The sequence below is a fragment of the Lepisma saccharinum genome, unplaced genomic scaffold (assembly GCF_977018435.1).
Source record: "Lepisma saccharinum unplaced genomic scaffold, izLepSacc3.1 HAP1_SCAFFOLD_89, whole genome shotgun sequence".
Classification (NCBI taxonomy): domain Eukaryota; kingdom Metazoa; phylum Arthropoda; class Insecta; order Zygentoma; family Lepismatidae; genus Lepisma; species Lepisma saccharinum.
In genome coordinates, this window is record NW_028142923.1 from 433,132 (window position 1) to 442,110 (window position 8,979).

Here is an 8,979-nt window from a genome sequence, read left to right on the forward strand (position 1 = left end):
CTATTGGGTCAACAGGAAAAATTTAATCCATGTCTAACATTCATGCTTAGTTACCATGGAAACTCTCATAACAATAAAGTAAGCAATCAATTTGTGCATGATTGTAGTCGTCGTCGTGGAGATTTGAAATAAACACTTTGATTGTTGAAACAATATAATACATCCTAAGCCATTACGTTTTACAAAAACATAATACAAAATTTCAAACTCGCATATCTCCGTTACAATGGAAAATACAGAAGTGATTTTACACTCAATGTAATCAGGTCGAAGCTCTCTATTGGGTCAAAAGGAAAAATTTAATCCATGTGTAATATTCATGCTTAGTTACCATGGAAACTCTCATAACAATAAAGTAAACAATCTATTTGTGCTTGATTGTAGTCGTCGTCGTGGAGATTTGAAATAACCTCTTTGATTGTTGAAAAAATGTAATATATCCTTGGATACTTGTTTTAAAGAAACATTATATATAATTTCAAACTAGCATATCTCCGTTACTATAGAAGATACAGCAGTGATTTTACACTCAATGTAATTAGGTCGAAGCTCTCTATGGGCTCATCCGGAAAAATTTAATCCATGTGTAATATTCATGCTTAGTTACCATGGAAAATCTCATAACAATAAAGTAAACAATCTATTTGTGCTTGATTGTAGTCGTCGTCGTGGAGATTTGAAATAACCACTTTGATTGTTGAAACAATGTAATACATCCTTGGAAACATGTTTTACAAAAACATTATATAAAATTTCAAACTCGCATATCTCCGGTACTATAGAAGATGCAGCAGTGATTTTACACTCAATATAATCAGGTCGAAGCCCTCTATTGGCTCATCCGAAAAAATGTAATCCATGTGTAATATTCATTCTTAGTTACAATGGAAATTCTCATAACACTAAAGTAAACAATCTATTTGTGTTTGATTGTAGTCGTCGTCGTGGAGATTTGAAATAACCACTTTGATTGTTGAAACAATGTAATACATCCTTGGAAACATGTTTTACAAAACATTATATAAAATTTCAAACTCGCATATCTCCGTTACTATAGAAGATACAGCAGTGACTTTACACTCACTATAAACAAGTCGAAGCAATCTATTGGCTCATCCGGAAAAATTTAATCCATGTGTAATATTCATGCTTAGTTACCATGGAAACTCTCATAACACTAAAGTAAACAATCTATTTGTGTTTGATTGTAGTCGTCGTCGTGGAGATTTGAAATAACCACTTTGATTGTTGAAACAATGTAATACATCCTTGGAAACATGTTTTACAAAAACATTATATAAAATTTCAAACTCGCATATCTCCGTTACTATAGAAGATACAGCAGTGACTTTACACTCACTATAATCAAGTCGAAGCCCTCTATTGGCTCATCCGGAAAAATTTAATCCATGTGTAATATTCATGCTTAGTTACCATGGAAACTCTCATAACACTAAAGTAAAAAATGTATTTGTGTTTGATTGTAGTCGTCGTCGTGGAGATTTGAAATAACCACTTTGATTGTTGAAACAATGTAATACATCTTTGGAAACATGTTTCACAAAAACATTATATATAATTTCAAACTAGCATATCTCCGTTACTATAGAAGATACAGCAGTGATTTTACACTCAATGTAATTAGGTCGAAGCTCTCTATGGGCTCATCCGGAAAAATTTAATCCATGTGTAATATTCATGCTTAGTTACCATGGAAAATCTCATAACAATAAAGTAAACAATCTATTTGTGCTTGATTGTAGTCGTCGTCGTGGAGATTTGAAATAACCACTTTGATTGTTGAAACAATGTAATACATCCTTGGAAACATGTTTTACAAAAACATTATATAAAATTTCAAACTCGCATATCTCCGGTACTATAGAAGATGCAGCAGTGATTTTACACTCAATATAATCAGGTCGAAGCCCTCTATTGGCTCATCCGAAAAAATGTAATCCATGTGTAATATTCATTCTTAGTTACAATGGAAATTCTCATAACACTAAAGTAAACAATCTATTTGTGTTTGATTGTAGTCGTCGTCGTGGAGATTTGAAATAACCACTTTGATTGTTGAAACAATGTAATACATCCTTGGAAACATGTTTTACAAAACATTATATAAAATTTCAAACTCGCATATCTCCGTTACTATAGAAGATACAGCAGTGACTTTACACTCACTATAAACAAGTCGAAGCAATCTATTGGCTCATCCGGAAAAATTTAATCCATGTGTAATATTCATGCTTAGTTACCATGGAAACTCTCATAACACTAAAGTAAACAATCTATTTGTGTTTGATTGTAGTCGTCGTCGTGGAGATTTGAAATAACCACTTTGATTGTTGAAACAATGTAATACATCCTTGGAAACATGTTTTACAAAAACATTATATAAAATTTCAAACTCGCATATCTCCGTTACTATAGAAGATACAGCAGTGACTTTACACTCACTATAATCAAGTCGAAGCCCTCTATTGGCTCATCCGGAAAAATTTAATCCATGTGTAATATTCATGCTTAGTTACCATGGAAACTCTCATAACACTAAAGTAAAAAATGTATTTGTGTTTGATTGTAGTCGTCGTCGTGGAGATTTGAAATAACCACTTTGATTGTTGAAACAATGTAATACATCTTTGGAAACATGTTTCACAAAAACATTATATAAAATTTCAAACTCGCATATCTCCGACACTACAGAAGATGCAGCAGTGATTTTACACTCATTGTAATCAGGTCGAAGCTCTCTATTCGATCATCCGGAAAAATTTAATCCATGTGTAATATTCATGCTCAGTTACCATGGAAACTCTCATAACAATAAAGTAAACAATCTATTTGTGCTTGATTGTAGTCGTCGTCGTGGAGATTTGAAATAACCACTTTGATTGTTGAAACAATGTAATACATCCTTGGAAACATGTTTCACAAAAACATTATATAAAATTTCAAACTCGCATATCTCCGTTACTATAGAAGATACAGCAGTGACTTTACACTCACTATAATCAGGTCGAAGCCCTCTATTGGCTCATCCGGAAAAATTTAATCCATGTGTAATATTCATGCTTAGTTACCATGGAAACTCTCATAACACTAAAATAAACTAACTAACTAACTCTCTCGCCTTCTTAAACCCGAAGGTTCATGGCTGCAGCAACACAGGCCTTCCATCTTTCCCTATCTTGAGCAAGATCTATATACTCTTTTCCATCCCTACCGATTTCCCTTAGGTCCATCTCAACATTGTCCCTCCACCTTCGTCTTGGCCTTCCTACAGGTCTCTTACCATGAGGTTTCCCAACAAGAATCCTGTATACTCCTCTCTCCTCTCCCATTCGTGCCACATGGCCTGCCCACCTAAGTCTTCTTGATTTAATTATTCTAATAATATCTGGACATGAATACAAATTATGTAGTTCCAAATTATGTAACCTTCTCCACTCACCTGTCTCCTCATCCCTTTTAGGTCCAAAGATTTTCCTAAGGATTTTATTCTCAAATACTCTCAATTTATGTTCCTCTTTCAATGTAAGGGACCAAGTTTCACATCCATATAATACTACAGGCAAAATTACTGTTTTGTATATTTTAACTTTTAGTTTCTTAGATATTAAACGAGAAGACAAAAGTTTATGAAGAGAGAAGTAACATGCATTTCCTGAATTAAGCCTACTTTATATTTCCTCTTTAATATAATTTTCATTTGTTAATATTACTCCTAAGTATTTGAATTTGGAAACTGGTTCAAACGAGTTGTTATCAATAATTAGATTTTGATTATTACCTAACACTTGGTTTCGGCCTGTAAGCATATATTTAGTTTTCTCTTTGTTAACTTCCAAACCTATCTCTTTAGCAGTTTTGAAAAATATTTTAGCATTATTCTTAATTGTATTCACATCATCCCCCAGTAAGTCTACATCATCTGCATATGCTAACAACTGAGTCACACCATTTAATTTTAGTCCTTCTTTAGTTTCTTTTACCTTCCTAACAGCATATTCTAAGGCAAAATTAAAGAGCAATGGAGATAATGCATCTCCTTGTTTTAACCCATCATGAATTGTAAATTTGTCAGACATATTAATACCCACACGAATTTTACTTTCTGTTTCACTGGTGCATATTTTTATCATACTAACAAGCTTCTTAGGTATTCCAAACTCTACTAATATATTATATAATTTATCTCTTTTGACCGAATCATATGCTTTTTTGAAATCAATGAATAGTTGATGGACATTTTGATTATATTCCCACTTTTTTTCAAGTGTCTGTCTGATGTGAAAAATTTGATCTGTAGTTGATCTGTTACGTTTAAATCCACATTGATAATCACCTATAATTTCATTAGCATATGGGGTTAGTCTTGTTAAAAGAATGTTAGATAATATTTTATATGTTGTTGAGAGTAGAGAAATTCCACGGTAATTATTGCAGTTCATTTTATCACCTTTTTTAAACACAGGGACAATTATGGATTCTTTCCACTGTTGAGGGATTTCTTCTTTATTCCATATTAAACAAATTAATTTATGAATTTGACATATTAATGAATTTCCACCATATTTAATTAACTCAGCTGGTATTAAATCAATGCCAGGTGCTTTGTTATTCTTTAGCCTTTTAATAGCATCTTTAACTTCAGTCAAGTTAGGTTCTGGAACTAAAGGTTCTGCTGTGTGTACTTCATTCACTTCTGATTTATCTCCTACATGGACATTTAAAAGGTCATTAAAGTAGTTCTTCCATCTATTTAGAATATCGCTTGGGTCAGCTAGAAAATCACCGTCTTTATCTTTTATCAAGTTTACTTTAGGTTGCCACCCCTTTCTAAACTCATTTACACCTTTATATAAATCTCTGATATTTTTATTTTTGCTGTTTGTTTCAATTTCGTTAATTTTGCTTTTCAAGTAATCTCTTTTTTTACTTCTCAATGTTCGGTTAGCTTCTCGCTTTATTCTATTATAATTGTTTAGATTTGTATCATCAGAGTTATTTAACCACCTAAGTCTAGCCTGATTTCTTATTTCTATTAGATTATGACATTCATTATCAAACCAAGGCTTACTTTTTCTCGGTTTATGGTATCCTATACTTTCTTTAGCTGCTGATTCTATTGCATTACGTATGTGCTCCCAATTCTTATTTACGTCTATTTCATTTATATTTTCATCATCATTTAAATCCTGCAAAATATCAAATCTATTTGACAGTTTAATTTGGTAATCTTTCTTAATTCTTTCATCAGTAAACTTTCCTGTATCAAATTTTAGAACTTTTAGATTTTGTTGCTTATGATTTAACACTGAGAGTCTTTCTCTTAATTTAGCAATTACTAAATAATGGTCACTGGCACAGTCCGCACCTCTATGTGTACGAACGTCAATTATACTAGTATGTCTTCTCTTATCAATGAGAATATGATCTATCTGATTATGAGTTTTACCATCTGGAGAAGACCAGGTATATTTATGGATATCTTTATGTTTAAAAGTGGTACTTTTCACAATTAAATTCTTTGAGGTTGCAAAAGTAATCAATCTTACACCATTATCATTACTTAATTCATGAAGACTTTCTTTACCAATCGTAGGTTTAAATGTCTCTTCTTTGCCAATCTGTGCATTACAGTCACCTAACAGAATTTTCATATCATACTGAGAAAATTTATCAAAGACCTGTTCTAACTCTGTATAAAAATCATCTTTAGTATTATCATCTTTATCTTCCGTTGGTGCATGTATGTTTATTAAAATAATTTTACACCACCTACCCTGTAAAACTGCATATGATATCCTATCATTAATAAATTCTACTGTTTTAAGAGCCGAGATAATTCTATTATTTATAAAAAAGCCTGTTCCAAAATTATGATTTTCAGTACCACCATAGAAAAAAGTATAATTTTTAGTTTTACAATTCCCTTCTCCTGGCCACCTGACTTCCTGGACAGCTACTACATCTAAACACTAAAGTAAAAAATGTATTTGTGTTTGATTGTAGTTGTCGTCGTGGAGATTTGAAATAACCACTTTGATTGTTGAAACAATGTAATACATCCTTGGAAACATGTTTTACAAAAACATTATATAAAATTTCAAACTCGCATATCTCCGATACTATAGAAGATGCAGCAGTGATTTTACACTCAATGTAATCAGGTCGAAGCCCTCTATTGGCTCATCCGGAAAACTTTAATCCATGTGTAATATTCATGCTTAGTTACCATGGAAACTCTCATAACAATAAAGTAAACAATCTATTTGTGCTTGATTGTAGTCGTCGTCGTGGAGATTTGTAATAACCACTTTGATTGTTGAAACAATGTAATACATCCTTGGAAACATGTTTCACAAAAACATTATATAAAATTTCAAACTCGCATATCTCCGTTACTATAGAAGATACAGCAGTGATTTTACACTCACTATAATCAGGTCGAAGCCCTCTATTGGCTCATCCGGAAAAATTTAATCCATGTGTAATATTCATGCTTAGTTACCATGGAAACTCTCATAACAATAAAGTAAACAATCTATTTGTGTTTGATTGTAGTCGTCGTCGTGGAGATTTGAAATAACCACTTTGATTGTTTAAACAATGTAATACATCCTTGGAAACATGTTTTACAAAAACATTATATAAAATTTCAAACTCGCATATCTCCGTTACTATAGAAGATACAGCAGTGACTTTACACTCACTATAATCAGGTCGAAGCCCTCTATTGGCTCATCCGGAAAAATTTAATCCATGTGTAATATTCATGCTTAGTTACCATGGAAACTCTCATAACACTAAAGTAAAAAATGTATTTGTGTTTGATTGTATTCTTCGTCGTGGAGATTTGAAATAACCACTTTGATTGTTGAAACAATGTAATACATCCTTGGAAACATGTTTTAGAAAAACATTATATAAAATTTCAAACTCGCATATCTCCGGTACTATAGAAGATGCAGCAGTGATTTTACACTCAATATAATCAGGTCGAAGCTCTCTATTGGGTCATCAAAAAATTTAATCCATGTTTAATATTCATGCTTAGTTACCATGGAAACTCTCATAAGAATAAAGTAAGCAATCAATTTGTGCATGATTGTAGTCGTCGTCGTGGAGATTTGAAATAACCACTTTGATTGTTGACACAATGTAATACATCCTTGGAAATATGTTTTACAAAAACATTATATATAATTTCAAACTCGCATATCCCCGACACTACAGAAGAAGCAGCAGTGATTTTACACTCAATATAATCAGGTCAAAGCTCTCTATTGGGTCATCAAAAAAATTTAATCCATGTTTAATATTCATGCTTAGTTACCATGGAAACTCTCATAACAATAAAGTAAACAATCAATTTGTGCATGATTGTAGTTGTCGTCGTGGAAATGTGAAATAACCACTTTGATTGTTGAAACAATCTAATACATCCTAAGCCATCACGTTTTACAAAAACATGATATAAAATTTCAAACTCGCATATCTCCTTTACTATAGAAGATACAGAAGTGATTTTGCACTCAATATCATCAGGTCGAAGCTCTCTATTGGGTCATCAAAAAAATTTAATCCATGTTTAATATTCATGCTTAGTTACCATGGAAACTCTCATAACAATAAAGTAAAAAATCTATTTGTGCTTGATTGTAGTCGTCGTCGTGGAGATTTGAAATAACCACTTTGATTGTTGAAACAATGTAATACATCCTTGGAAACATGTTTTACAAAAACATTATATAAAATTTCAAACTCGCATATCTCCGTTACTATAGAAGATACAGCAGTGACGTTACACTCACTATAATCAGGTCGGAGCCCTCTATTGGCTCATCCGGAAAAATTTAATCCATGTGTAATATTCATGCTTAGTTACCATGGAAACTCTCATAACACTAAAGTAAAAAATGTATTTGTGTTTGATTGTAGTCGTCGTCGTGGAGATTTGAAATAACCACTTTGATTGTTGAAACAATGTAATACATCCTTGGAAACATGTTTTACAAAAACATTATATAAAATTTCAAACTCGCATATCTCCGATACTATAGAAGATGCAGAAGTGATTTTACACTCAATGTAATCAGGTCGAAGCCCTCTATTGGCTCATCCGGAAAACTTTAATCCATGTGTAATATTTATGCTTAGTTACCATGGAAACTCTCATAACAATAAAGTAAACAATCTATTTGTGCTTGATTGTAGTCGTCGTCGTGGAGATTTGAAATAACCACTTTGATTGTTGAAACAATGTAATACATCTTTGGAAACATGTTTCACAAAAACATTATATAAAATTTCAAACTCGCATATCTCCGACACTACAGAAGATGCAGCAGTGATTTTACACTCATTGTAATCAGGTCGAAGCTCTCTATTCGTTCATCCGGAAAAATTTAATCCATGTGTAATATTCATGCTTAGTTACCATGGAAACTCTCATAACAATAAAGTAAAAATCTATTTGTGTTTGATTGTAGTCGTCGTCGTGGAGATATGAAATAACCACTTTGATTGTTTAAACAATGTAATACATCCTTGGAAACATGTTTTACAAAAACATTATATAAAATTTCAAACTCACATATCTCCGTTACTATAGAAGATACAGCAGTGACTTTACACTCACTGTAATCAGGTCGAAGCCCTCTATTGGCTCATCCGGAAAAATTTAATCCATGTGTAATATTCATGCTTAGTTACCATGGAAACTCTCATAACACTAAAGTAAAAAATGTATTTGTGTTTGATTGTATTCGTCGTCGTGGAGATTTGAAATAACCACTTTGATTGTTGAAACAATGTAATACATCCTTGGAAACATGTTTTACAAAAACATTATATAAAATTTCAAACTCGCATATCTCCGGTACTATAGAAGATGCAGCAGTGATTTTACACTCAATATAATCAGGTCGAAGCTCTCTATTGGGTCATCAAAAAATTTAATCCATG